At 43.4% G+C, this 26617-nt stretch overlaps 2 long non-coding RNA genes across 2 annotated transcripts in view; one reads left to right on the top strand and one right to left on the bottom strand.

Annotated features, from left to right (window-relative positions):
• Window positions 1-3212: 3212 nt before the first annotated feature.
• On the bottom strand, window positions 3213-8589 carry LOC121824003 (uncharacterized). The gene is made up of 3 exons (XR_006065732.2): window positions 8380-8589; window positions 6594-6860; window positions 3213-4336 (listed from the first exon to the last, which is right to left on the bottom strand). It is a non-coding gene; the product is annotated as an uncharacterized LOC121824003 (long non-coding RNA).
• Window positions 8590-15868: 7279 nt separating this feature from the next.
• LOC121824002 (uncharacterized) overlaps window positions 15869-26617 on the top strand; it is a 59032-nt gene continuing 48283 nt past the window's right edge. The window contains exon 1 of the long non-coding RNA XR_006065722.2: window positions 15869-16052. This is a non-coding gene — a long non-coding RNA (uncharacterized LOC121824002). The remainder of the gene's footprint in view (window positions 16053-26617) is intronic.

Below are 26617 nucleotides of genomic sequence, written 5' to 3' on the forward strand. Positions count from 1 at the left end.
GATGAACCCTAGCTCCTTAGCACTTAGGATTCTTCCCAAACCGGCCCCAACCTTTTTTTTGAAAGATTGCTCCCGAGCCATCAACTCTCCACCTCTCCACATGGTATGGACCAATGCTTGTGTTGTTATTCGCTTAGCTTTTATGAGGCGTCTGTGGTATCCATGTCTAAGTGCTAGGTGCTGTCTTCCCGCCTGTGGACCAGAGGCTGCACTAGGCTTGAGTGTCCTTCATGTCTTTCACTCCAAGGGCCTGTCAGCTGCCATTGCCTCTTTGTGGCATTAACGTTCCTTCTGATTGGAGCAGATTGTTTTCTTTTGGGAAGCCCCCTCCCGCCCTTGGGACCATTGGTTTCATGGGTTGACATCTGTATTAGTCAAGATTCTCTAGAATAACAGACTTATAGAATGACTCTCTCTGTCTACACACACACACACACACACACACACACACACACACACACACACACACGAGATTTATTATAATGACTTACAGGTTGTGGATCAGATAATCTAGCAATGGCTAGCTATAAATGGAAAGTTCAAGAACCCAGTGGTTGCTCAGTTCAGGAGGCTGGATGTCTCAGCTGGTCTTTGGTAGATATGGGAATCCTGAAGAAGTAGGCTCTAATGCCAGTGAAGGAATGGACTTGCTAGCAAGACAAGAGCGAGCAGACAGAGCAAAAGCTTCCTTCTTCCATGTCCTTATATAGGCCTCCAGCAGAAGGTGTGGTCCAGATTCAAGACCTGTGTCTTCCCGCCTCAAGATCTGGAATAGAATGATTCTTCCTACTTCAAATTAAGCAAAAATTCCCTCACTGGTGTGCCCCCCCCATTTTGGATTTTAGTTCATTCCAGATGTAGTCAGGTTGACAACCAAGACTAGCCAACACAGCATCAACCCTGGATCTAAGGTCAGTCACCATGTGGTTGGTCAGGCCTCTGAGATCATAAGACCTATCTAGTCAAACTGACTGGTTGATTCAGGAATGGGCATGGGCGTGAGGAAGATCAATTGGGGGTTTAAGGTCAGTCATAATAGACTTTGTCTGACTAATTGAATCATAAGGACAATTGGCAGTCATCTTGGCACCTGGATGGGGAAGCCTAGGGGAACACTGAGCAGCCTGGGTATAGTGCTGTGAAAAGCAAAGAACAGCACTCCTCATCACTGGGACAGATACTCCCCAGCATTTCTAACACATCAGCCAGTAAATTCTCATTTTCTTCAACATGCATTGCTGTAGGGTCTTTCACTTGTGACCAGATTTCTAGGAAAAATACTGCAGTCATCTCTATGGCTCCCCTGTGATGAGGACAGGACACTGGCTTTGCTGGAATGAGGTGTGGTTGAAGCATTAATCTATTTAATCTTTTTCAATAAAAAATTGGGAGTCAAATATTGAGATAAGAACCTGAAAGATCAGAGAACAGGGAGCAGCCACAGTTGCTTCCTACCTCTACAGTTCCTCCATCCCAAAAGGCCAAGATCCTCTCTCAGCCCCGCCTTACTACTTCCTGTCTCCTCTCTGTCTACAGTTCTCCAAACCTCTATGGTCAGCTAGTGGCTGGCTCTGCCCTCTGACTCCAAGCAAGCTTTATTTGTTAGAACCATCAAAATATTGCACAACATATGGCTGTTTCTAACTATGAGACCTTCAGGCACACCTGTATCTTCTCTGAGTATCAGCTTCCTCAGCTTTAAATTGAATATAAAGATGCTTACATTCTGAGGTTACAATGAAGTAGCACTAATGTTGTGCATAAAGTTCCTTTTCCTTAGACTTCAGTATTGCAGTATGGAGTTCCCCAAAGCCTTGCAAAGAGTTGGGAATATCTAGATACTGATTATATTATTCATGGCCATGACTGTGATAGGCCAACCAGAGTTAGGAGGCATCTGGGCTGCATGAGTACTGCCCATTACTCCTTGGAGGACCATGCCACCATCATCTATTTCTCCACTTGATTCCCTGGCCAATCTCAAAAGGACTAGATGTAAACAGACATCTGTGCTGAAAGGTATCAAAATGACAGTGATCTAGCCTAACACAGGACATGGACCAATCAGACTTTGGCTCCTGAAAAAGGGAAGATGTACTTTGAAATGGGGACAGAAGATAGAGAGCTCCTGGGATGGAGCTGGGAATGATGCCTGTGTCATGTAAGGTACACATCTGAAGACACAATGAGCCCTGTGTGCTGAGCAGGAGGCTTTGCAGACAACAGTCAGAGCCTTGGGAAGAGAAAAGTCCTGACCCACTTTGCAGTTCCCTAGAGGGACCAGTTGTGCACTGAGCCTAGGATCTAGAATCCCAAATGATCATTATGACCTTAAAACTAACAAGTTCATGTATTGGGTGAATTTGAATGATTTCTGTTTCTTAAGACCAGAAGAGAGTTTCCTAGAACCTGGAGAAGTCTCAACTGGCAGCAGAGAGCTTCTAGTAGCTGGATGATTGGCCCAAGGTCATGTGGATTTTTCAGGCTGAACATACATGCAATGGTGTTAGATGAGCAGGGCCCATTGCCTTCTCTCTCTGGGGCCTTACGATCTTACTTTTGGTGATGTCTGAAATGGCTTCCTAAGAAAGGTGAACCTGAGCATCTGAGCACTGGAAAATCTCAAGCCCACTGCCACAAGCGTGGTTCCAGGACCCTGGGGAGAAGGGTGTATCTGGAGAGGAGGTGCAGTAAAGGTCATTCCACAGAAGCCTAGCTGGCCATCCATCCGAACCGCAGAGTCAGCTCTGCCCATCCCTGCTCAGGCCCCAAACAAAGCCGATGAAACATATTCTTGGAATCCACAGAGGCCTGTTCATCCAGGCTCTCTACAACTAGTCAGTAAATGTGCAGGAATCTTGGAGTTGCTTGCTGGGCTGCTAGGAGTTTGGAATCAGCGTTAGTGGGATACTTCATTTTGGCAGAGCCAAGACCACCAAATGCTACAGACCAGAACTCCCCAGGAGCTGGCTGCTCAATGCTACCAGCACACTGTTGCTGAGTCTGCCTAGGTGCTGACCAGCTAGGCGACCCTTGAACTTGGCTTGGTCTACAGTCTAGATGGTTGTAATGTAAGAGGGGGAAGGGATGGAAGAACTGAGGGCAGTGCATAGAAATAGAAAGAAGCTGCAAATCCCTCATTTGGAGCAGTACAGAGCTCCACAGCTGACTTGCTATGGAGATTAAAAACCAAAAAAAAAAAAACACCCCTTTTCCTAGTAAGATAGCATGCAGCCCTTGGAATCAACAGCTGGCTTGTGTTTATTTAAATCAGTCTTAACAGGACCTAGAATAGGGATTTGTTCCCCCTCCCCCAAGGAAACTTCTTAGAACTCCGTGAGAGCTACAAGGAACTTCATGCAGAGCTTGTACATCAGAACACGCAGCAGAGAGGGTTCCCTCTTTGTAGCAGAGAGTCGGTTGGGAACCCAGCCAGATGGGAAATGCCACAAGCTCCTTCCCAAAGGCCAGCGCAACTCTTAGTGACCATTCCAGGCTTCTTTGGGAGTGGAGGAACCATTCTTTCCTTTGGTAACTGCTGTGGGCAGGAGGCAGAAGGATGAAGTGATAAAGCCAGCATGGTCCAGTGTCCATGGGAGCCAGGCTTTGTCAGAGGCCCCAGCACACCCTGCCACCATAGAAAGCATTAGAGTTCTCAGGGCCTCCTTAAAACCAAACAGCTGTGTGTGTGTGTGTGTGTGTGTGTGTGTGTGTGTGTGTGTGTGTGTGTGTGTGCAGGATGCTGCCCTAGATTCTGTGTTTTCAGCAGGCATGTGAGGTGGGTATTAGTGGTCCTCAAAAGTAATTCTAAGGTCATTGTGGGGGGACCATTAAAGCCAGACATGATTGATGTGTTAACACATGTGTTTTTCCTTTGATTAAACATTGAGATCTTCTGGTTTGTTTTACAATATTATTAGGAAGTTTCGTTGGCTCACAGATGTATGAATGAGAAGTTTCTTTATAGTGATTTACACACACGAGTAAGAATGGAAAAATCCATATTTACCTGGATGATAAATCAGAGGGTAATGATGTGACAAAAGACCTCCCCAGAGTTTCCTCTGCATGATGACATGAATTTACTCACTGCAAGAAATCGACTTTCCAGTAACCCAATTGCCATAAAGTGGCTGAAGTCCACCAGGGCTCTGGCGGGATATGCATGGCCACAGCTCTCTCACTTTGCAGCTGATTGGAGTCCAGGTGATTTTTTGTCAAAGCAGAAACCGTCACAAACACAGGCTGTCACGAAGAAAATCACTGATTCTGCTTTTACCTGTCCTGAATGGACTCACCTGAGCATCAGTAAAGCCCAGATGTTCACATACTCCATCTGCAAAAGGAAGGGCCATGTGGTCAGCTGGCCAATAATTCGAGATTTTAGTGAGTCCCTCCATCTCCCAACATAGCTTTTGTAACTGTTTAGCCTCTCTGAACCATTATTTTAAAGTCAAGAAGGAGAGATGTGAAGATAATTCCTATGTGTAGAGACATCGGGAGGATTAGGAAAAACAATGCGCGCGCGCGCGTGCACACACACACACAAACAACTTCAAGCATATGACATAAAAAGTTCAGAGACCACTAGTTAACTGTTTGAAAAGTTAATCTTGATGAACTTCTTTCTTTCCTTTTGTCTCCAAAGCAGGAACAATCATAATCCCAGAAGCAGAACTGTTTCAAGAATTAGATGAAATGATTTAACTATTCACACGCATCCAGAACTGTTGACCACCAAATATAGTAAAAAAAAAAAAAAAAGTAACTAGCTGAATAAAACATTTCTGAGTCTTAATAGTAAAGGTATGCAAGGAAGTTCTTTCTCATACAGGAGTTGAAAGCCTGTGTGTAGAAGGAATGACAGGATCTCAATATTCCCAACCACAGTACTAGTAGCGCTTGAGTGGATCCAGAATCATCAATGGGTGATTCATATCAGATATTTGCATAATCTCAAAATATCTCTTTACAAGATACCCATCCATCCCAAAGAATAAAGTGCTGTGGAATAATCGTCTTATACACTGTAAAGATTTGTCACTTGAACTGGTTTAATAAAATACCGATTGGCCAGTAGCCAGGCAGGGAGTATCGGCTGAGTGACAAAACGAAGGATGCTGGGAAGGAGAAGGGTAGAGTCAGAAGTCGCCAGCCAGACACAGAGGGAGCAGGAGATGAACATGCCATGCTAATAAAGGTACCACCATGTGGCAGAGTGTAAATAAGGAACCCTGGTTAGCTTAAAATGTAAGAGTTAACTAGTAACAAGCCTGAGTTATCAGCCAAGTATTTATAATTCATGTTTAGCTTCTGAGTAAGTTATTTGGGACTGGGCAATCAGGACAGAAAATATCCATTTACAATAAAGTAGTTACTTTGTACTGGAATCTAGCAGACACAGACTTTTTATTGTTTGAATTGTGATCTCCAGTCTGTCCTTGTACTCCTGGGCTCAAGAGATCCTCCTGCCTCAATCCTCCAAACACCCAGGACTATGTCTGTGAACTGCATGATAAGACTAAGTCCTAAATTTATTTTTTCTGTATATATGTACACATGTGACTCAGAGTACACTTTGGGGTATCAGTTCTCTCCTTCCACCATGTGGGCTGTAGGGATAAAACTCAGGCCTTTACCTTCTGAGCTATCTCATTGATCCTAGGACTAACTTTTAATGGGACAGACCAATAGTACGTACCTCCTAGGAGACATTGAGGGGGACTTAAAAAACCCTTCCAAAAATGTATATTCTAAACAGCACCTGATAAAGACAAATCAGTGCAGAGATATTTAACAAAGTAACTGAGTTGTTCACTTCTAAAAATGTCAGATTTCAGAACAATTCTAATGCCCCAGGACATGAAAAATGGGTGCAATACATACGCTTGATTTCCACGGATAGAAAGGATATTATAGGGAAAACTGGCAAAAATCTGAGTAAGGATAATAGACTAGATAACTACACTGCATAAGTGTTCATCCTGTGATAGAGGTAATTGCATTACAATTTGAAAGGGTAGAATTTTTAGGCAGACTGTTACAGAATATGTGTAACTAAGGGTAAACGGCATTCATCTACAATTTCCTCTTAAGTAACAAGACAAAAAATTAAGGCGTGCTTAAGGGATGGCACAGCAGTTAAGAGCCTGTATTGCCCTTGTATCAGGCTCGAAGTTTGGTTACCAGAACCCATGTCCAGCAGCTCACAACTGCCTGTGACTCCAACTCCAGGGGATCTAATGCTTCTAGCCTCTGGGTGTGCCTGCACTCATGGGCACAAACCCCAACACAGACACATAGTTAAAAATAAAAGAAATCTTTTAAAAATTAAAGAAAGATAGACGGTGCATGAAGCACATGTAATCAGATACTAACATTGGACATATTTGGGCAAAGCGCGTCTAGGAATTATTGAGGTTTATCACTTTTTTTTGTAGCCTAATATCGTGCTTAGGGAAGTATGCAGCCATGCCAAACAACTAATAGCATTTGTTGTTCTATCAGTTAATGTTGGGCACAGACACAGACTCTGTTCTCAAGAATTTGGAAGCTAAAAACAAAATGAGTACAAAGTCAGGATGGGAACTCACTAGGAGACACTTTGAACTTTTAGGTTTTTCAGCGTGAAGTGTAAGTCTGCATCAGCCACTGTCATTCATCTTGATTAGTTCCTCCTTGCGGTTCTAGGAGTGTGGTCCAGGTGGACTGTGTGGCCTTATGGAGTGTTCCCCTTGATGCTTCTTCTTAGCTCCTTGTGTCTGGAAAAGCTTCAGTGCACCAGACACTGGGTCTGGCTTCCAGCCCCAGAGAAGACTGCAAAAAGCCATTCCAGGCTAAGGGTTTAATCTTGGCTCTGTCTGTCAATTTGAGGATATAAGTATAAGAGGGTGCTTTTAGCAGCACAAAGTGCCCTGTGAATACATCAGCCATTTGCTGTGTGCCTTGTGGTGGAGTCTGTCACTTTGTGGTTAAGAAGGCAGGCTCCAGAATCAGCCAGACTGCTTCCAAATCCCAGAATCACTACTTGACTAGAGAGGTGATTTGGGGCGAGCCATTTGACACCTCTGTCCTCTACTTTCCTCATCTATAAAATGGGGGTAAGAACCATTATATGGAATTGAACTCAGATGGTGCAGCTGAAGAGGCTGCCTGCAAAGTGACAGGCTTTATGGCCAGGCATCCTTGAGTGTCTCCACTGTGATACTATCCTAAGATGACCCCAAACCAGAACAATTTCTCTAGGATATTTGGTGATCATCCTGGCACTTTCTTTTTCCTGTCTGGGCCAGCCTACCATCTCAAGACACACATTGCTGATTACTTTGAATGTTGAATTTTCTCCTGGCACTCAGTCCTTCTGGGATCCAGAAGGAAGAGCCAGGGAAGAGATCCGGATCCTCTTCCCCATCTTAGGTTCCTGCTTGCCAGCTGAACCTTGGGAACTAAGGGGCTTCTTCAATCCTAGGGGAACACACCTCACCTGGGAAGCTCACCCGGCAGATACGCAGTTGGAGCCAGACCTTTAGTGCCAGCCCAGAGCTGTGTCCTCGGTGTGACATCGTCCCAGGGACCCCTGAGTCTCCACACACTCTGCTCCTGTGCAGGCGTGGGGAAGGCAGTGGCTTTGCTGCTGAGGTTGTGTAAATACACCCAGGATCTCAGAGCAGCACTTCCCCCACCAATCCACGGTGGCCTGAGCCAAACCTCAGCAATGGAAGCTGGACAAAAATGTGTCAGAGGAAAAATATGCCCTCCAAGTCCTCTCTCTCAAGTTCCACGCCCATAGTTCTGCCAGCCTGTTGGACATCTCTAGTTAGATGACCCGCGGTCATGTCCTCACCAAAACAACATGTCCACAGTGAGAGCTGACCCTTCTGTATCCCCTCTGTGCCAGCCAAAGTGAAGAACCCTGAATCCTGCCGCCTCCACCCATCTGCCCCTTCAGTTAGCAGGTCCTCTCCATTGAGCATCCACAGTGACGCAGGTCTTCCTCCCCGCTCTTTGGGCCTCACATGTTGACCACTGGGGCCTCAGGATCCCTTGCTGAACTCCCAGTGTCTCTGAACGAGTCTCCTGCCTCCACTTCATCCCTGTTAGCTCTTCCTCTACAAGAAGAACATAACTATTACCCAACATGGCGAACCGTACATTGCTTCCCTTGCAACTCAGGAAGAGAGGGTGGAGTCTTCCATAGCCATGTTCATTCGGCCACCTCCCTGGCTTCCTCTGGCCCTGATCACCCATCTCTCCAGCATCCCAGACTTCTCAACGGGCCCCCAACTGCTTCATACCCATTTCTTACTAGCTTTTGAGTAAGGTCTTCCCCTCGTATGGACCCTTTTCCTCCATCATGTAACCTGGAAGAGTTCTACTTACCTTCAAATCCAAATTGAAAGCCTCCATTTTAGGAAGGCCATGGGCCTCCTTAGTCCTCTCTGCCCATGTTTTCAGCATGTTGTTTATTATAACTGGCTGTTAGTTTGCAGATGATTGTTTATGTATTTACACTGGATGCTTATGTGGCATTCCAAGACTGTATGTTATTCCCCATGGACTCCCGTACTCCGGGAAAGAACAGAGTATTATTCGGGAAAGGGACCTATGTATCATACATCTGTGGTACCGGAGGGCAGCACAAACAGTTAGCATGGCACCTCCTAGACACTAGAATTCCCAGAGCCACCACAGCCCCTGAAGCAAAGGAGGCCTGGAGACTCGGCATGGTGGTGGCTGCCACCAGGGTGCTGGCCTCCTTTCAAAGGAGAAATGATCAGGAACTTGGAAGGAAACTCAGTGTGGAAGAAATGAGCATGAAGACAGTTAAGTGCCAGGGTCAGTCTAACCCTGGTACTGAATATCATGAGAAGATGACCCGGCATGGGAATGACTGCCTCCGGTACCAGCATTTTAAGCTCCTGACCGTGTGTTCTTGTCAGTGGCTCCTCTGACTAGGAGGTTGATTCTGCAGCAGGCCGTGAAGGGGCACCTTCCTCTTTAGCCCAACATGGAGTCTTTTTCCCTGGTGTCTTTCCTGACCTCGCATGCTCTCAGCAGATCTCTGAGGGATATCTTTTTTGCCATAAAGAAGAAGAAGAAGAAGAAGAAGAAGAAGAAGAAGAAGAAGAAGAAGAAGAAGAAGAAGAAGAAGAAGAAGAAGAAGAAGAAGAAGAAGAAAAACCAATGTATTCTGAATTTGCAGGCCAGGGGAAACAGGGAATGGGCTTAACTGCCCGTGGTTTCGGAAACTCTTCTATTTCAGAGGAGCCACTGACAAGAACACACGGTCAGGAGCTTAAAATGCTGGTACCTGAGGCAGCCGTTCCCACGCCGGGTCATCTTCGCATGATATTTAGTACCAGGGTTAGACTGACCCTGACACTCAACTGTCTTCGAGCTCATTTCTTCCACACTGAGTTTCCTTCCAAGTTCCTGATCATTTCTCCTTTGAAAGGCGGCCAGCGCCCTGGTGGCAGCCACCACCATGCCGAGTCTCCAGGCCTCCTTTGCTTCAGGGGCTGTGGTGGCTCTGGGAATTCTAGTGTCTGCCAGGTGCGGCAGACGCAGGGGGCAGGCCCCCATTCTGATGAGGCAGGCACCTCCTGCGCGGGATCTCATTTTTTTCTCCATCTGCACAGCTATTTGGGCCCCAGGCCCTGTGACTCACACAGTGGCTATCCATCTGCCCGTTTACTCCAGAAAGGGAAAAGGGCTCCTTTGCACGCAATGAGTCATCCTATAATAGATGAGTCAAGCCAACCTGCCTGACTCAGACAGTAGCCGAGCTCACTAATAGTGGGGCTTCCTTCCACATGAAGATGAATGGAACGTGTCTACTGTCCCTCCACCTCTAAAGCAACCCACACTCCCACCTCCAGCCCACAGCGGGACGGGCTAAGGCTGCAGGGCCTCGAGCATCCTCTTCTGCGCTTGCAGACACCCTGATTGGCTGACGAGGCAAGCGTGAGCCCGAGCATGCCAGCAATGAGCCCTCACAACTCAGCCTCAGACTTGGCCCGTGAAAGGAACAGCTAGTCATCCACTGAGGCCAGAGTGGGAGGAGAGGACTGTTTCCAGGTTGAGGACCGTGGTGCTAAGATGGCGGCATTGGTGTTCTCAGACAGTTGATTACCTGACGCAGAAGCATGAGGGATACGGAGGGGATACACTCACGGGAAATAAAACTTAAGATATAAGCAAGAACTAAACAGTGAGAAGCCCTGTTCCCACCTCAGTTCTGAGGACAGGGCTCGAGAAAGAGAGAGAAAGAAAATTAGTTTTCTAGGTTTAGTATAATGAAGTGCCAGGAACTTCAACAATGGAAATTTACTGTCGCCGGTCTCTAGAGACTGGAGGCTGGGCTTGAGGCTGCAGCCTGTGAGGGAGGCTCGCTTCCGGCCTCTCCACTACATTCTGGTGTTTTGCTGTCAGACTTTGGTGGCCCTTGACTCGTAGAAACATCACCTTGACCTCAATATTTTGTTTTCATTTGACTTTGTCTCTGTGTGCACGTCTGCGTCGGAACGTCCCTCTCTGTAAGGACTGATCATACTTCATTAGGGCCCGTCTTAACGCCTTCATTTGAACTTGGTTCCTTCTGTAAAGACTCTGTCTCCAGGTGACAGTGGAGGTGACAATCCAACCTATGAGAGGCAAGGCTTTGTGTCTGTACTAGATTTTCCTGGCCTCATCTCAACCCTGTTCTGCCTCCAGCTTTTCCCTGTAAGGCTCCTTTTTAGTCACACATATTAGTTATACATTCCAGTAGGGTTTGTTGTGATATTTTCATCCATGCTCACAGTGTGCACTGATCGTACCCAACCACCCTCTTCCCAGGCCCTGTACCCTTCCCAGTCCCTGGTCATCACTGTCCTAAGGTCACATTGACCTGGTAAGTCTCACATGGAAGTGAGAAAGTGTGGTCCTTGTTTTGTGTGTGTGTGTGTGTGTGTGTGTGTGTCTGGCCTATTTCACTTAGTGAAGTGTTCTCCAGTTCTATTCCTTTAGTTCCAAGTGACAGGATTTTATGCTCCGTTGTGAGTAAAATTCTATTGTTGATGCATGCATGCATGTATGCAAGTGTGTATGTTTGTACATGCATGCATGTGTATGTATTTACATGCATGTGTGTATGCCTGCCTGTGTGTGCATGTGTGTCTGAATGTCTGTATGGATGCCTGCATAGTGTGTGTCTGTATGTGCAAATGTATATACCTGCGTGTGTGTGTGTGGGGGGGGTCTGGGTGTGTTTGCATGTCTGTATGTGTACCTGCCTATGTGTATTTGTGTGTATGTCTGTGTACTCACAGCCCATCTTTTCTTTATCTACTCATCTATTGGTGAGACCCAGGCTGACTCTCTACTTTGACCATCTCATGTGTTAGTATGGAGGCCTGCCTGGTCCTTTCTAGACCTGCACTAAACTACAGCTGACCACCTGGGAGCGTCACTGTTAATGGATCTTTATGCTGATGATTAAGGCCTTCCCATCTCTCCCTATAAAAGTTTCTGTGGATGTCCTTGAACACACATCCTCACACTTTCAAGGGAAGTATACCTGCAGCATACTTTCTTAAGTAGAATTGCTGGTTCCCAGGGTAAGAATATTTGGTTTAGATATTCATGAGACTCTTTAAATGATCTTCTTCGTCTATGCCACACAGAGCTGCCTTTCTGACTCTGCTGACCAGAGACCATGTCCTCATCTCTGAATATGCTGGATCTGGGTCCAGAGACTCTAGAACCTTCTTCATAACTGAGGCCAGGGGCCGGGATGACACTGGCGTGTAGAAATGTTAGGTAGGAGAGGGACATGGAGGGTGAGGAGTAGAGCTGCCGACACGGGCCTGGTGTGGACATACTTGCCATTATGATTTTTTCCCAGGTGCATTTCCTATGGGAATACCTGTTCGGCTTGGCAAATGCTAAGTTTCAGTTTGGCTTGTAGGACTCTGAGACTCTGTGTGGCATGAACACATGCGAAGTCAGCCAGTCAGAGGCCAATGAGGCATGTTCAACAGAACTCCCTGATGAAGACTCGCAAAACTCCCCCAGGCTTTGGCTGTTGTTAGAGACTCACTCTCAGGTTACTTACCAGTAACTTACCCTTGCTTCTGGCTCTTTCCAGCCCTATTCTCACTAGTGCTCAGCATGTGAGCACCTGTGGTAAGGGAATCCAAGGTCCAGTCTTTGGTTACTGGAGAAGCTGAGGCACAAAGTGGGGAGGTGACCCGAGTTCGCATGAGGAGGAACAACAGAGACTGGGCATGAACTGTCCACACAACACACGAGCATCTGTTGGATGCCTGAAAGTGATGATTACAACAGACCCTACCCCTGCTCTCTGAAGGCACAGAATCTGGTAAACTAGCCAGTCACGATGGGAATGATTTGCATTTGTAAAATATACACAAACAGGGAACTTATAAAAAACAGAAGCTGTGAGTGCTGTGAAGGGGACGTCTGCGGGGTGCTGAGTGTGTTGGACCAGAGGCTGTTCCAAGAGGACCTAACTTTAGGCTGTGCCCTGAAGAAGCCGCCACCCAGAAGGAGCACCACTTCAGAGGTGGCCTTTCACCTGGTCACCCTGCCTGAGGCAGGTAGGACAAAAAGCCATTCCTCTCAAAGGAGGAAGAGAGAGGCCTCGGAGGTTGGGGAGGGACAGTCTCCCACTCAAGCCTGACATAGGAACTTGAGGGACAGTTTGGAAGATTCTTCAGGTGACTAAAGGAATGTTCCCTGACTGCTCCAGCTCTCTGCCTCCTCTCTGGGAGGGGTCCAAATACCTTCACTCTACTTCATTGTTTAAAGAGAAAGCAAAAAACCCAGACAGGATGACTGCAGCTCTTCACTTACAGTCACTGCAGTCACTGCTTTCTCCCAGTCATTGAGGGAGCCCTGCTGGCCTCTGCTCCAGCCAGGACAAAAACAACCGCAAAGAGGACTTTCGTGCATTCAGCCTGACATTTCTTAGACCCTGCTGGGTGTTTGTCGTCTTTCTTGAGTATGTGTGGAGCTGGAGGACACCCTCGGGTTTTGTTCCTTTTACTTGAGATGGGGTCTCTCCCTGGCCTGGGACGTGTCTCAGAGTCTGCTTTCTACTGACCACAATTACCAGCTGATATGTCCCTGATACACTAGAGTGGAACTTGGAGCCATTCAGGACATTAATGCATGTCTGGGACCCAGAATGTCTGGCACTTGCTTCTGGGTCAGTGGCCCGGCAAGTGCTCACTGACTGGCCTATGTTACTAGATCTAGCAAGTGTGAAATGTGGAAGGGGAACTTTGTGAAAAATCATTTGAATTGGGCCTATAATTCCAGCACCATGAAGGCCGAAGGAGGAAGATCTTGGGTTCAAAGCCATCCAGAGCTACATGGAGACCCCATCTTGAAAGAAAAAGAGTTGTTATGGTTGGTGGGTATAGGGAGGCATGAGCTCTCTGGCCTCCATTTCACATTGGTGCTGTGTGGGATCCACAAAATCTACCATTAAACCCAGATTCGGTGGCTTGCCAAGGGGGCAGAAATGCACAGCCCACTGGGTTCTGTTTTAGCAGTCTGTGTCTCTGTGGGTCAGTCACACATGCTGCTCTTACCTGAGTTGACAAAGGAACAAACTTCGTCAAGACCTGGGAATTCCCACATCCACCCCTGCTGTCTCTTCCAACCACTTCTTCTCCCTGAGAGGAGCTGCCACCCTGATTTATTATTATTATTATTATTATTATTATTATTATTATTATGACAGGGTCTCACAGTGTCACTCTGGCCAACCTGGAGGTTTTAATGTAAACCAGGCTGGTCTCGAACTCACAGAGATCCACCTACCTCTCAGGCACTGGGATTAAATAAAGGCCCATATCATCACACCTGCACTATCCCAACTTTTAACACCATAGATAGATTAATTTTTTTCCCTATTTTCATAGATGAATACTTTTAAAAAAATCATGAACCAAGGCTGTTTTTTTATTTTAAAAATTAGAACATGAAAATTTTCTATTTTGCTAAGCTCTTTGTAAGCATATTTTTAGTTGTTGCATGATCCTATATCAAGAACTACCATAATTTAGTTAATGATTGCTTTTTTGCTGCAAATTAATCTTTTGTGGATAAGGCCTTTGATGCTGGCTAGGGAAGTCTGTAATATACAGGGTACACTAGAAATCTCAGACATAAGGGGATGCTGCAGCCCACAGGTGAGCTTTCTTTACCAAATAAAATAAACCAATTCTCTGCTCTCCAGGCCTTTCAAATTATTGACAGCCCTCATACGCACTCTGAGATTTTCTGGGATAATTTGCTTTATTGAAGACATGGGTTATAAACATTCACCATAAGAAAAAATAAACATTCACCATAATTTTTTTAAAATCAACTTTATTATTTTTGTTGTTGTTGTTGTTTTGAGGCAGGGTTTCTCTGTTCTCTGTGTAGCTTTAGAGCCTGTCCTGGAATTTGCTCTGTAGACCAGGCTGGCCTTGAACTTGCAGAGATCCATTTGCTTCTGCTTCCCGAGTGCTGGGATTAAAGGTGTGTGCCACCACTTCCCGGCTTTAATCAACTCTATTAAAGTATAGTTTACAAGTGATTTCATGTACTCATTTTCATTAAAAAAGTTTAATGAGTTTTAACAAAACTCCTTTCTTGTAGCTTATCACTACCACACTCAGGATGTCACCTTTCTAGTATGCCTCAAAATGCTCTCCTACTTTGTACCCATTAATTCCTGCCCCAAGCTCTGACCACAAGCAAACACAGATCTGCTTTCTGCAACTGTAGATTAGTTTGTCTTATCTAGCATCATAAATAAACGGAATCAAACAGTATGTGGCCTTCGTGTCTTGCTTGTTTCAGAATGTATTTTTGGGATGCACATCTTAGAATTCATTTTATGAATTAACTGTAGGTTGCTGCTTATGAACATTAGGTTGTTTGCAATATTTTTATTACTGTGAACAAAGCTGCTATGAACATTTCATGTAAAAGCCATTGTGAGGGCTTATTTTTCCATTTCTCTTGACTAAATGTACAAATTTCAAACAGAAATCTAGCAGCACCTTGCCTCATAGGAGTTGGAGGGTGTTGGCAAATTCAGGGAGTCCAGGGTGGGATTTGTAGAACCGGGGCAGCTCCCCTAGTGGGCAGCCTTTATCTGAGAGTGGCTTGCCCACCCGGATCCTCTCAGCTAATACAAGGACTATTTTAAATGGCTGTCATTCCATCTATTGTGTTGTATGAGTCAGAGAAAAGTCGTCTTTTCTAGGGTCACCCACAGTTTATAGGAAGCTAAGCTGATTCAGGATGGATTTATTATGAATGAGAATAATGGTTAAGATTTATTAAACACTCAGGGTGCTGAACGCTATGAAGAAGGAACTGTTTTTCCCCATTTGGCAGAAGCCTGGAGCGGTTAGGCAACTTGCCTAAGACGGCAAACCTAGTAAACAGTAGAGCTAGCGTTTGAAAGCTCTTGGGCCCAGGCGTGTTCATTCGGAATCCAGTAGGCAGGCTATGCATTCTGACTCACACCTTTTACCTGGTAGGATTCATGGCAGCCCATGTTTAATGGTTGAAAGCTCTCCAGAGGTTATTTGGGAGTACACTCAGACTATTCAGTGTTTAATTATATAGAACTCATCAAAAGCAAGTCTTCATCCGTCCCCTGGCCTGCCTTAGAAAGAAAAAGGAAAATCTTCCTACCAGGGTGCAGCAGCTTCCAGTGCATCATAGACCCAGCCACTCATGAGACTTCATCCCGCCCTCAGCAAATATTTGCAGAGAGCTTTGTGGTGGACACTGCGGGAAGCCTCCCCTTCTGCCCCTGCGAGGCTGTGATGCGAGCCTAGGAGGAAGAGTCGGCAGCTGCGAGCCAGGGCGGGCATGGAGAGGCCGCAGGGCCTTCTGGGAGGGAGCCGCCCCTCACGCGGGGGCCATGTTGAGGCCGCCATCTTGCCACCTTTGGAGACGCCAGTTCGAAGGCCCTGGGCTGCACGGGATGGAGAGAGCCCCGCGCGGAGTCCTGCCTTCTGCTGCTGCAGCTGTGTGAGGTACAGCTGGCTTCTCGTTTTCATGGTTTGTGAGTGTGGTCTGAGCGGGATTTCCAGCTCCCGCGGCCGCTCGGGGCCCACGACCAGGCTGCTGCCCGGGTGAAGGCCCTGGTGGCCTTTGTGTGCTCCAACCCTGCTGCTGGTGATGCAGCGCGGTAACAGGGCCGTGGTTTTCCTTGGTAGCCTGGGGAGAGGATTTGCATCACGGTATGCAGGTGTTTACCACATGCAAAAATGCGCGCTTCCTTCTGACATCCCCCAAAGACAGCTACAGTGAACAGGTCCCATTTTACAGGTGAAAGATCCGGGCGCCTAGACCACTTAAGTTCCCATAACTAATGACCTGAAGACTGAAATTTGACAAATTTCCTTAAAAATCTTTCATAGGCAGGTGTATAAGGTAGATCGGTAACGGGTTTTCTTGGATTCTAGTTTCGCAGGGCCAGAGGGTAGGTCAGATTTTGGTTTTCATCACATACTAATCAATTAAAATATTTTTGGCCTAAAATACAACAACAACAAAAACCTTCTCCCAAATTTATTGGTTAAGGTACTCTAGGGAAACAGAACTGATAGAATGAAAACGTACACACACACACACACACACACACACACACACACACACACACACACACGATTTATTACAGTGGCTTACAGGTTATGGCCTGACTGTTTCACAATGCCTGTGTCCCAACGGAAAGTCAAAGAATCCAGTAGTTGTTCAGTCCAGCAGGCCGGTTGTCTCGGCTGCTCTTCAGTGTGCGCTACAGCCTTGAAGAAGTAGGCTCTAATGCCAGTGAAGGAGTGGACTTGCCAGGGAGAGTGAGGACAAGCAGGCAAAGAGCAAGTGCTTGCTTCTGCATTGTGCTTTAGAGAGGCTGTTACCGCAAAGTGTGGTCCAGAGGAAAGGTGGGTTTCCCCACCTCAAAAGATCCTAATTTAGGGTGGATCTGCCCATTTCAAAAGATTCTATCAAGAAAAATCCTTCCCAGGTGTATGCAGCTGCTTGATTTTTAGTTAATTCCACATCTGGTCACATTGACAACCAAGAATAGGTATCACAAAAGGCAAATGTAAGAAAAGTAAAGTGTTGCACATGAAGTGTCATAAAGAAACCCATTATTTTATACCCAGAAAACAATGAAAAATAAAACCCTGTCATATGTTTCCCTATAGTGATTGTACCATTGTGCATTCCTGTCAGTGGTCAATCAGAGTTTCCATTCCTGCACATGCTCGTTAACACTTGGTAAGGTCAGTCTTTCAAATTTGGAATTGTAATAGATAGGTAGTGGTTTATCATTTAATGTAGCCTGCATTTTCCTAGTGACTAATTGCCATCTTTTTATAGTTTTCTATATCTGCACATTTCATGACTTCATTGTTCTTTACAGCTGAATAGTACTCATTGTGTATGTATAGATATAGATATCATATTTTTGTCATCCATTTATCAGTTGAAGGATATTTAGGTTGTTTCCATTTCCTAGCTATTGTGAATAGAGGGGCAAGTATCTGTGCAGTAGGATGTTGAGTCTTTTGGGCATATTCTGAGGAGTGGTATAGCTGGGTCATATAGTAGATTTATTTTTACTCTCTTGAGGGTTTTCTATACAGATTTCCAGAGTAGCAGGATCAGTTTGCAATCCCAACAACGGTGAATGAGGGTTGAGTTCCCTTTCCTCACGCCTGTCCCCCCAGCATACACTGTCAGGAGTTGTGTTGATCTTTGCATTCTGAGTGGGGTAAGATGAAATTTCAGTGTTGTTTCTATTTGCATTTCTCTAATTCCTCAATATGATGAGCATTTGAGCTATATGTTAGCAATCTTTATTTCTTCTTTTGAAAACTCTCTGTTCAAAACCATAAAAAATATATATTATTTTATGTGTATGGATGTTTTGCCTACATAGATGTCTGTACCATGTGTATACAGTGCCTGAGGAAAGCCAGAACAGGGTGTTGAATCCCCTTGAAATGTAGGTTGTGAGTCACAATATGGTGCTGGAAATGGAACCCAGCTCCTCAGAAAGAGTTGCCAGTGCTTTTAGCCACTGAGCCACCTCTCCAGGCACCATAACTCATTTTTTGAATAGATCTTTTGTTTTCATGATTTGTTTTTTTAGCTTTATATATTCTGAATATTAATCCTCTGTCAACTGTATAGCTGGCAAAGATTTGGTCCCACTTTGGGATTCCTCTTCACTCAATTGATAGTTTTCTTATTTGTACAAAAGCCTTTTAGTTTTATGAGATTCCATTCATCAATTTTTGACCTTAATTCCTAGAAAAATTAAGCCTTATTAAGAAAGTCCTTGCTTACACCTATATCTTGTAGTGTTCTGCCTGGTTTCTTCTAGCAGTTTAAGCTTTCACATTGAGGTCTTTGATCTATTTGGAGTTAATTTTGTACAAGATGACAGATAAAGGTCTAATTTCCATATTCTACATGTAAACATCTAATTTTCTCAACACCGTTTGTTGAAGATGCCATCTTTTCTCTAGTGTATGCGTTTGACATCTTTGTCAGTTGTCAGATAGCTATAATTGTGTACGCATGTTCTGGTCTTATGTTTTGGTTCATTGGTCTACAAGTCTGTTTTTGTGCTGGTGCCATACTGTTTTTAATTACTATGGCTTTTTAATACGTCTTAAAATCTGGAATGGTAATCCCTCCAGCATTGTGTTTTGTTTTGTTCAGGATTTCTTTGGCTATTTGACATCTTTTGTAGTTCCAAGATTCTGTGCATTTCTTGTATGTGTGTGTGTGTTTCCTTGGTTTGGGGTTTTCTTCTATAATGGTGATGATCTGGCCGATGACATTGACCTGGGATTCTTCTCCTTCATCTGTGCCTATAATTAAATACTTGGTCTTTTTAAGTATATGAGTGTTTGCGTGCATACATGTCTGGGTACTATGTGTATGATTGATGTCCTTGGAAGCCAAAAGAGCTTGTCACATGCGCTAGAACTGTTTGTTCCAGGTTGTAAGCAGTAATGTGGGTGTTGGGAATGGAACCTGAGTTCTCGGCAAGAGAACTCCAGTGCTCTTAACCTCTGAGCCCTCTCTCCAGTACCTCTTGTATATCTTTAAATTTTTCAGTTTTGTTTGTGTGGTCTAATTCATCTGCTTTATCTTTGGTCATGATATTCTGTCTTCTACTTGCAAGGTTTTCCCCTGAGTTTTCTAGTTGTGTTACTGAGTTTTTCAATTCCATCTTCATGTTAACTTTGATTTTCCAGTCTTGGTTGTCTTTGTCATTTCATCCAGCCTTATGCTTGTGTTTTCTTGGGCATTTATCAGGTGCTTATTCTCTTTAAGTTTTTTGAGATGTTTCTTTTGGTCTTCTATAAACCTTTGATGAAGTTTTGTTCTTTTAAATTTTGTGCCCTGGGTATGGTCTTGGTAATTCTCATTTCTCTCTTTCTCTCTCTCTCTCTCTCTCTCTCTCTCTCTCTCTCTCTCTCTCTCTCTCTCTCTCTCTCTCTCTCCCCCCCCTCCTGTGTGTGTGTGTGTGTGTGTGTGTGTGTGTGTGTGTGTGTGTGTGTGTAGTTGAATAAGAATGTGGAGATCAGAGGTCAACTTTGCATGTCATCCAACTTGTTTTCTGTGACCTTGAGCTCATTGATGAAGTTAGGCTGGGTGGTCAGCTAGCATTAGTGATCCTTCTGCTCTGCCTCCCCAGCACCAGGATTTCAAGTCTATACTACCACATTCCACTTGTTTCGGGTCCTTCTGCTTATGTGAGAAGCACTTTGATGATTGAGCGATCTTCCCCAACCTTGATGTTGCTTTCTTGTTTGTTTTTGAACCAGGGTCTTGCTGTGTAGCCTTGGCTGGCCTGGTGAACTTACAGAGGTCTGCCTACCTCTGCCTTCCAAGTGTTAGGATTAAAGGTGTGCATTACCAAGTTACCCAGTGTTACAATTTAAGATTGACACAAAACTGTGAGAAAGTTCTTTCTAGAGGTTTCTGTAGGAACCATCTACAGAATTCTCTATATTCCTTAAGCCCACTCATGAATAGTACTCCCAGAATCAACACCCCTCCTTCTTAAAAATATATGTATTACACTTAAGGACCCCATCCTTATATAATAATCATGTTGACACCATCATTGCCAATAGTTTATAGGTTATACTAGGATCTCTCTTGGTGCTGTATATTTGGACAAATATAGAATGTATCCATCATATGGTGTAGACACATTTACTGTCCTGCAAATTCTCAATACTTTGTGTTCCTCTCTACTTGTAAGCCCTGCTTCTAAAAGCATTAAACATCTTTCTTTCTAGTTTTGCCTTTTGCAGAGTATCCTGCATTGGGAATCATACAGAAGGCAGTCCTTTCAGATCAGTTTTTCCCCTTTTGTAATGTATATTTAAGACTTCTCTGTCTTTTCATGGCTGGTAGCCCATTTCTTTTTGTTTTGAATGACTGTCTTAGGGTTTCTATTGCTGTGAAGAGACACCATGACCACAATAACTCTTATAAAGGAAAACATTTAATTGGGGCTAGCTTACAGTTTCAGAGGTTTAGTCCATTATCATTATGATAGAACATGGTGGCATGCAGGCAGAAATGGTGCTGGAGAAGAAGCTGAGAGTTCTACATCTTGACTGCGGGTAGCAGGTGGAGTCTGTGTTCCACTGGCCAGACTTGAGCTTATAAGACCTCAAAGCCCACCTCCATAGTGACATACTTCCTCAAGTAAGGCCATACCCACTCCACAAAGCCACACCTCCTAATAGGGCCAATTTTTATGGGCAAAGCATTCAAACACATGAGTCTATGAGGGCCATACCTATTCAAACCACCATGATACCCCACTGTGTGCAGATTATCTCACCCACGGAAGCCATCTCAATGCTTCTCTGTGTATTGATGACTATGACTAAAGTTGCTGTAATAGATGTTTTTGTGTGTATATGTTTTGAATTCCCATCTAAATACACACCAACCCATTGATTAAATGGTAAGAGTATGCTGCATTTTGTAAGAAACTACCCAATTGTCTTCCATCATGCCATAGCATTTGATTAGCAGCCAGCAGGAGTTTATGTTGCTCCACTCTCTCTAGCATTCAGTGGTGTAATTGTTCTGGATTTGGACCATTCTAAAAGTATGGAGTGCTATTTCATTTTTTTTGCTTTAACATTTCGTGGGTAACCTATGATGAGGGCATTTTTCATTTCCTCACCACCTTTATGCTTTCTTGGGTGCCTGGTCAACTTTTACACTGGTTGTCTAGCTTATTTTTGAGTTTTAGGAGCCTTTGTGTTTTAAATATTCAATTAAGAAATGTCTTGCACATATTTTCCCCCAGTATATAGATTGTCTTTTCATATTGTCTCTAGCACAGGAGAAATTTAAATTTTAATGGTGTCTAGCTTATTCTCTTTCATGGATTTTGCCTTTGGTATCATATCATGTAGACTATCCTGTTTTTTAGTTTTGTAATTTGTATTTCACATTTAGTCTGGGGTCCATTTTGAGTTTGTATTTGTTAAAAATGTAAAGTTTGAGACTAGATTCCTCTTTGGCATGTGATGCCCCATTATTTCCAACATCACTTATTGAAGTCTTTCCTTTGCCGTGTAGCCTTTGTCCCTTGGTCAAACATCAGTGGACTGTATTTATGTGGGTCCAGTTCTTAGCTCTCTGTTTAGTTTAGATGACTATTAAAAATAATAATTTAAAAGACAATTTTACATATTTAGTGCCAGTACTACTCTACCTTGATTACCATAGCATAGTTATATAATTAGTTTTTACATTGATCTGATACTCTAAGAATCAGTAAAGATGGTAATATTTTTGACTTTGCAGACCATATGGTCTCTGTTGGAATGACTTCATTTTTCAGTTGAAGGAAAGTTGTTTTGTTGATCCCTGTTGTATCCTGTAGCCCTGCTCAACTCAGTCATTAGTTCTAGTAAATTTTAAAAAAGTAATGTTTATTAAGGTAAACATATAACAAAGTCAACTACTCAAAAAATAAAGGTAATCTGATACATGTTATATAACAACCATTTATGCCTCATTCCAGGATATTTCTGTAAATGTAAAATCCTTACACATTAAGCAGTAACTCCTCATTTTCCTCTTACTCCAAGACCCTGACAATCATCATTCTATATTCCATCTATAGATTTAATCATTCTACATTTATCTGGTCAATGGAGTCAATCTACATGTCACTATGTCTGGCATTTTAATCATGTTTTAGATGTTGTTCCATCTTAAGTACAGGTCTGGACTTCATTCTTTCCCAGGCTGAGTAACAGTGTATTGCTTGTATGTGCTGTGACTTCTTTATCCATTCATCCCCTTGAGGGACATTTGGGTTGTTTCTCCCTTTTGACTATTGTTAGGAATGCTGCCATGAATAAATATGCACATGCTTGCTTGGACAGATGTTTTCAGTTCTTTTGGATATCTATCTACAAATGGTCATTCTCTTCTACCTTTTGAAATTTAATAGTATCCTTTAAGATGTCATAAGAATTTCTACTTAAATGATTATACTTACAAATAATGAGCCTTGGTTTTTCCTTTGTGATTTAGATGTCTTTTTATTCCTATTTCTTACCTTATTATATAGTCTACAGTCCTCACATGTAATATTTGAATGGAAGTGGAAAGAGTACATATTTTGTTACTAATCTTAAGAGGAAAATCGTATCTTTTTCCATTGAGCATGATGCTGAGAGATATCTTTTGGTAGGTGCCTTTTCAGAAGGTTGAGGAGGTCTTTATATTCACCCAATGCCTTTAAAAAAATAAATGTTGCATTTCATAAAATATTTATATCCATTTAACCAGTTTTCTCATTTGATTTTTTTTACCATTGTGAATTATACTTTGTGTATGTGAATATGTGCATGTTGCTGCTAGCATGTGTGGAGGTTGGAGGAGAACTGGCTGGAATTGATTCTCTCCTACTATAGATCCTGGGCATGGAACTCAGATGGGCAGGGTTGGTGCCAAGTGCCTTTACCTGCTGAGCTATTTTTCCAGCCTGGACTGATTTTTAATGTTAATATAACCCTGCATTTGTGGGATAACCTATTGGACATGGTGTACTCTCCTTTCAATTATATTAGATTTTATTGCAAAGACTTTGTTTAGAATTTTTGCCATCTGTGTTCATAAGGGATACTAGCCTGTAGTTTTGTGTGACTTTTAATTTTTTGTCTGTTGAATATAACTTATCAGGAGATTGATAAAGTGGCCTGCAGAGTTTCAGGATTAATTTGCATCCACCAAGCTATGTAGTCATTACTGTAATAAGTTTTAGAACACCCCATCACCACTAAGTTTCTTCAAGTATTCACATTCATGGCCCTGATGCTATCCCCAGAAATAGGCAACGATGGAATAACTTTTTGGTTGTATACATTTGCTTTTTCTGGGCACCAAGTTCTTGAGGTTTATGTGTATTTACAAAGTGCATCTGTATTTTAGTTTTAGTGGCCACATATAATAATTCCATTGTATGCTTACCTGTTCCTCAACTGACAGACATTAGGTTTTTTTCATTTTTTGCTGTTTTGTTCCTATGCACGTTTGCATACAAGTCATTGAATGGTTACATGTTTTTATTGGAGTAGACAAACAAGTGGAAATGCCAAGTCATTGGGCCTTCACCATTAATTCCTTGAGGACAGACATGTGTTCATGGATTTTTAGTAATGCCTTGGTGGTCTCTGAGTGGGAACAGCTATATACTTGCCAACATAATGAATAGGTCATGAAACTGATCAGAAGTTATTTGTAACATGTTCTCATGTGAGCCTCTAGTTTTTATGAATACGGTCCTTCCCTCTTTAAGGAATTGTTTCTTGATTCCTTGCAATCTTCTCAAATAACCCTGCAGATTTTACATGCCCTCCATTTGTGTCTCCATCAGAACCCCATAGATATATTCAGAAGTACTTTATGAGAAAAGCCACATTAGCAGAATAAAAGAGGCAGAGCCTTGTTTCCCTTGGCTCCAGTTAGCAGTGCTGCTGTGAATGTGTATCCACAAGCTTTGGAGGAGCACCCAGTTTTAGTTCTTTTGTGTTTACATGTAGGAACAAGTGACAGGGACAGATGAAAACAGCTTGAGCAACAGAAACAAAAACAAAAAATCCAGGCCACTATGATGGTTTAACAGGTAAAGTCGCTGGCTGCCAAGCTGGACAACCCGAGTTCGGTCCCTGGGACCCACACGGTGGAAAGAGAGCATCAACTCCTGAAAGGTGTCCTCTGACTTCTACAGGTGCACCATGGCATGTGCACACCCACCTCTCCCAAAGAATGATAGAATACAAAAATCAGATCCAGGGTGATACATGGCACACAGCAGCACACGGTGGTGCATTAGTGGCTGGGTGTGTTCTTCTTTTGTCACTGTTACTTATGGAGTGTGTACAATTTGCTATGAACACAAGGCTACGGAAGAAGCCAAAACCAAACAGAAACATGTCCCAGTAAACAAAGGGAAGGAAACAGATAATTGACTTAAAACTTGAAGTTCTGATTCTCTTTGTAGTTCTTGAGGCTTCTGGTCCTGACACTGCCATTAAAACCCTGGGACTGCTATTGCCTAGTGCTTCTGCCACTGTATTACCCTGATGATAGCCTATGGGATGAACATTGTGTAAATAGCCCTACTCCAATGGGCTGGATACAGTATACAACTGTTTAGGCATCTGATGTGGTCTAGATGAACTCCTTTGTTTAGAGATTCAGGTCTGGAAACAAGCAGAGTAGCATGTTTCCCTTACCAAGCACTACCTCATTTTAACTAAGAAACAGGAAGCTTGATGAAGCCTGGAGGCAAGAGACTTTTAGCATAGAGAAGGTAGTATAAAAACTGTTGGGAGCCACTCACAAGATGAACCAAAGTCTACAAACTGTTTAGCTGGTACAAAACGGCTCTCCATTTTCAAGTTAATCTTTTTATACCCAAGGTTTAGATAGTGTTTTTGTTGTTGCTAAAGTAGGACCAGATTTGACTTGTATCACAGTTTCCATTTGTAAACAACTTTCCTCCTCAGCTAAACTGTTACTTTGCATCTTTTCGCCTGAAGGTTTGTTGATTTGATTCCTTATATGTTTGAAAAACCAAAGGGTTTGCTAAAATCTCTCTGGAGTTAGTTTTTCACCCTCAGTCTCCTCAGGAGTCCAAAAATAATTAGCCCTGGAAACATACATACAAGTCCCATTATATAGACTGAGCAGGTTGTCCTTATATATATTTAGGAATGCTCACACACGCATGCTCGTACGCATACACACACACACACACACACACACACACACACACACACACACACACACGCATATAACAATAGTTAATGAAGAAAAGAGGCCATGAATTTGAAGAAGAGCAAAGAGTGTTACATGGGAGAGTTTGAGGGAGGAAGAAGAATGGGAAATGATGAAACTACAGTCTCAAAAAAGAAAAGAATTAAGAAACTGACGATGGGATTGAGACTCAAAGGACTCAAAGGCTCAGCTGCTGTACTTAGGAGCTTCTCATTCCTCTGTCCCCAGAAGTGGTTAAGAACATGAACTCCAGAGCCAGGTGTCTAAGTCAAGTTCTCCTCAGCCATTTCCAAGCTTTGTAAGCCTCAGAAGATTACTCATATTTTCAAGCCATTCTTCCCTCATATATGTGAGAATAAGAGTACTGCTTTATAGGGCTGCAAAGATGAAGTAAGATAACATATTGTAGCATGTTATCTGACACATAGTAAGTGCTCAATGAAGCAGTAGACAAATGAAAAGCAGAAAATATCAGTTGTCTGTGAGGATGCCAGAGACTTGCTATCTGATACCTGGTAACTAAAGGGCTTCATTACAGAGGTTTCCATTGTAATTTTAGAAATTGAGTTACTAGCATTACTTGTCTTCATTTATTCATTGAGTGAAAATTAACTGGTATAGTACGTGTAAAGGTACTTTACAAAAGCAGGTTAATACTTGAAAGTAAATGGTATAACAAGAATGGGTATGGGTGGTTGGTTTGGCTTAGTAAGAACTCTTGCTCTGACACAAACACATATCTGAGTTTGAATACCCAAAATCCATGTAAACAAGCTGATGTGGACATACATGCCTGTAACCCCAGCCCTGCAGGGCAGTCAGGCAGGTCCTGAGAGCTCACTAGCCAGCCAGTCTAGCTGAACCAGTGAGCTTCAGAGTCACTGACAGACCTTGTCTTAGGGAATAAGGCAGAGAGCGATAGAGGAAGACAGCGGTGTTCCCTTCTGGCTTCTGCATGTGCATGCAAAAGTGTAGACACTGGTGCCATATCAAGGCTATCTGTATTGCACCTTGAGATACCAAGAAAGGCGGTTCTGGACTGCCCAAGCTCCAAGTCTTAAGTGTCTTAAGCATTGCCATTGTCCTTGTATTTATATAGTAGGCCTGCAGCCAATAGCTGGACTACATAAGATAGATACAGAAAATGTACTTTTTAAGTTAGAATGCTTTTTTATCATAATGATAGCAGTATCCCGTGGAAAGGTATGGGAAACATGAGCATGTTTTAGAAGATACTGATAGATAC

This window comes from Peromyscus maniculatus, chromosome 19 (genome assembly GCF_049852395.1).
Source record: "Peromyscus maniculatus bairdii isolate BWxNUB_F1_BW_parent chromosome 19, HU_Pman_BW_mat_3.1, whole genome shotgun sequence".
Classification (NCBI taxonomy): domain Eukaryota; kingdom Metazoa; phylum Chordata; class Mammalia; order Rodentia; family Cricetidae; genus Peromyscus; species Peromyscus maniculatus.